This window comes from Amblyomma maculatum, chromosome 1 (genome assembly GCF_055883805.1).
Source record: "Amblyomma maculatum isolate TAMU_Amacu chromosome 1, ASM5588380v1, whole genome shotgun sequence".
Taxonomy (NCBI): Eukaryota; Metazoa; Arthropoda; class Arachnida; order Ixodida; family Ixodidae; genus Amblyomma; species Amblyomma maculatum.
Genome location: NC_139344.1, coordinates 407750253 through 407754324, shown reverse-complemented (window position 1 = coordinate 407754324; position 4072 = coordinate 407750253). Strand labels below are relative to the sequence as shown.

Sequence of the window (4072 nt, the reverse complement as noted above, 5' to 3'; positions counted from 1 at the left end):
CTTTTTTTCTCGCTCCTTTCCTCAGGCGCCGTTCGCGCCCAGAGTCCGCTTGGTAAGCGGGAGTCTATTAGCTTTTCTCCCCTCCGAGGCGTTTTGAAGACGTGACAATAGCTATGCTATTCCCTAGCATGGGAAGACCCGTTTGTCGGAAATACTTTGTCGTACGGCTTTCTCGCCCCCCCCCCCCTCCTTCTGTTAATGAAGCCGTTTGAAACACGGCATCTCGAAGACACCTCAACTGTGCTCCATTCAGCCCGTAAACTGGGAGGCGCCCAAGAACGTTTTGCTGTAGATGTTCCCCGATGTCCTCCCGCTGCGCGGCTAACGCAGGAACGAGGCTGTTAATAGAGCCGTTTTGAGCTTTCCCCCAAACGCAAGGGTCAGAAGGGTGATCCGGCACGACGGAGAACTATTGCTACAAAATATGACAAGTTTCTCGTTCCAGGAGTCCGTTGTGAGCGTATACAATCTTCGTTGTTGCCGAATCTCCCCCTATCTTTCTGCTTGTTTTTGCTGCGTGCGGAAGAAAAGAAAGGTGCAGGGTCGTCCACTCTTGGTGCGAACAAGGATATTCTCCTCAGACCACTAGTGCCTCCGATTCTACCGCCTCCATCCATTAAGAGCTTTAGCAAGTGTAGCAGTGAATGCTTCCAAAGGGGTTTCAGGGTCATTTATCAAAGTAATTGGTAGCCAATCTCTGTTAGCAATTGTTTCAAGAAATAGTGTGGAATTCAAGCGTTTCTTGGTAACCTGCACGTGACCATCAGCGGGGGCAGTTAATTGTTATTCGCACAAAAATAGAGTGATGATCAGTAATGTCAACTTCGACTACACCAGCATCGGGGAAAGTAATGAAGTTAGACAGCGGATGATCAATAAGGGAACTGTTTCCGTTTTACGTTTAATCCTGTTGGTACGTTTAATAGTCATTCATAGCCATGTCCATTGATGCAGTATTTGTATTTATGATATGAAGGTGGCCCCGCCGGGGTGGCGCAGTGGTTAGGGTGCTCGACCACTGTGCTCAAGGACGCGGGATCGAATCCCGGCCTCGGCGGCAGCTTTTCGATGGAGGCGAAAAGCTAGGCGCCCGTGTGCTGTGCGATGTCAGTGCACGTTAAAGAACCCGAGGTGGTCGAAATTTATGGAGTCCTCCACTACAACGTCTCTCATAGCCTGAGTCGCTTTGGGACATTAAACTTCAAAATCAAACCAAACCATGGTATGAATTTGTTGAAGGATCTAGAAGGTCGATGTTAATGTCACCCATGATAATGACATTTTTTGCTCCAGTGATAGCTTATTTAAAATGTCTTGGAATGCAAAGCAGACTTAGCTAACGGACGTTGAAGGTGATCGATATAAGCAACCGATGTTAATATTCCTTGAATCCTGTGACATAAACGATTTGTCAAGCTCAATCTATAGACTCAAAATTAGACGTCTTGATTGACAAGTCCGAGCGTCTGTGATAATGCAACTTAGACGATATTGCCGCGAACGATTCAAGTCTTTATTTGTCCTTTTTTGATAGCCGCAGGCTTGCGGCCTTAGCACAGTGATTCTAGCGCGCGGATCGATTCTGTCCTTTGTTTGTTCATGCTCGTTTTTGTGAGATGCTGCTTTATCATTTTCTTTGTCGCGCAAGATGCACCGAGATGGTGATAACAGAGCGCGCGACGAGAGCAGACGCGTGTGTTTCGGCTCCGCCAGTTTGCGGCTGGAGCCGCGTCCCAAATCATCCTACCCCGGCAAAACTGGCATCGATCGATCCGAAAAATCAAGCGGAACAACTGGATACAAAAGTCGTCCAGGTAGGCCGATTTTTTTCAAATCTACGGCCATTTTTCGACCGACCACGTTGGCGCCGTCGTTAAGCCTAACGGCGTCGCCGACGCCTGGCCTGGCGGAATCGGCCCTCCGAGGAAAAAATGGCGACTTCCGCGGATCAAATACGCGGTTACGACCCTGAGGCAATGTTGTAGACCTCGGTACCCGCCACCGGAGATACAAATTCGACGGTTATTCCGAAAATTCGGAGTCAAGCTTTACTTCAAGCGGCTGCACGCCGCTCCCAGGACAAAGCCCAGATGGCGGCGTTCGGCACCGCCCCGGCCGCCATTTCGTCGGTCGGAAACATGAACGCTCCCGCGACGCGCCCCACGGGAAGCAAGGACAAGGCGTTCTCGAAGTGGAAGCCACGTCCAATGCCCAAACCGGCTCCCGAAGACTACGTTATAGTCATAAAGCCCAGAGAAAGTGTTCTCTTCACGAGGCGTTCACGGAAACTGCCATTTCGGCGTACCTCGGGCTGAAACGGGCCAGCGCAGTCTCCGTTCTACCCTCACGAGAACAAAACATCATCATTGTGCATACCCCGGACATCGAGGCGGCCGACCTGCTCATCGGGGACTTCGCAGTAAACACCGAGAAGGGGTCGATCCCGCTTCGGGGTTACCTGAGACAAGACGGCGGCAACATATGCCACGGCGTGATCGTGGTCCGTAACTCGGACACCACAGAAACTCTCCAAGACTGAATGTGCTGGCGCGCCGGCACCATCCTGGAAATCCGGAAATTCGGAACATCCAACAAGGCACGCATCACTTTCGCGGGTAAAGAGAAGCCCCGTTACGTGCACTATGACAACATGGTCGTCTCTGTGCGAAACTATTACAAAACTATTCCTGCGTGCGGCCAGTGTGGGGCCGTCGGGCATCGCGCGGACGCATGTCCAAACTTGCAGTCTGACACCTGTGGACTCTGCGGATTCCAAGCTCCGCTAGTGGAGGGGGTGCGGGCTCCTCACAACTGTGTTCCGCGGTGTCCTGTGTGCGGTGGCTCCCATGTCACCAACTCTCGCGACTGTGCGGCAAAATTCCGCACACCCAAGATAAAAAAGAAAAAAATGGCGCCCAAGAAGAAACGCCGCCATGTTGGGCCTCCCGGCGATCAGCCTCGCCAGGAAATCACCAACATCGAGAACCCACCTACAGGAGGTGCTGAAAAACGACCATCGAAGGTGTCGCCACCACACGGCGGACTGGCGAAACAAACGACGGAAACGCGCGGTGATGCCAGGACCTGGGTCAACGCAGTCAAAAACGGACACCAGGTGAGCGGTTCGGGTGGGGCTGCTTCACTCTCCCCCCTTTCCACTCCCTTCCCAAGGGCGCGTAGCGCCGAGCAAGATCAAATAGCAGCACTCAGGGCCCAAAACGAGATGCTGCTTAAGAAAATTAACGAATTGGAATCCAAAATTAACCAGTCTTCTCCGCCCTCGCCTCCTGCGGCTGAGGTAATGGAGAGTGAGCTCGTGGTGCCAAAGGCGGTAACAAGCTTGGAGGCAGCATTCGAGGCCCGATTCGGGGCCACGGAGGCACGATTCATTGCCATAGAAAATCAAATTTCAATGATGGTCAACGCCATCTCCAAATTGCAAGAGACAATCCTCGCGATGATTGCCAAACAAATTGCGCATTCCTTACGCTCCTCGCGCAGGCCCGGCGGTCCCTTACCCGGCCGTCCTAACAAAACTTCTAGACGCACCCCTGAGGCAGACGATGACGACAACTGCTCGCTCTCCGGTATGGAGGATGCCCCCCTTCCCGCGATTGTTGGCTCCGGAGCAGCGTCAATACAACCCCTCCTCAGCCTAAATGACCATGGCGAGCAGCCCTAAGATCAGGCGCTCCCTAAGAACCAATTCGGCCACCCCCGTCCAAATTGTCCAATGGAACTGTCGGGGCTTCCGTTCCCGCGCAAAGAGGGCGGATCTCCGACTTTACCTTTCAACTTTCAACTCTCTTCCCGCGGTGGTTGCCCTCCAGGAGCCAGGGAGTGGCGTCACCCTCACAAATTACATCACCTTTCAGCAGGACCCCTCTTCCTGCGTCTGCGTGCATAAAAATTATACGGCTACTCTAGTTGACTTGGAACTTGACACTGAATATTCCTACGTGATGGTGACACTTCTTCCGCTCAAGAAACAAGATGCGCCACTCCACGTACTCAACATCTACTGCTCCCCCAGACTCAAAAATGTAACGTTCGCAGCACTCTTTAGCCGCGC

The 4072-nt window shown here is 52.5% G+C and overlaps 1 pseudogene; it reads left to right on the top strand.

Annotated features, from left to right (window-relative positions):
- The first annotated feature begins 1848 nt into the window (after positions 1-1848).
- Positions 1849-3682, top strand: LOC146208832 (uncharacterized; annotated as a pseudogene).
- The last annotated feature ends 390 nt before the right edge of the window (positions 3683-4072 follow it).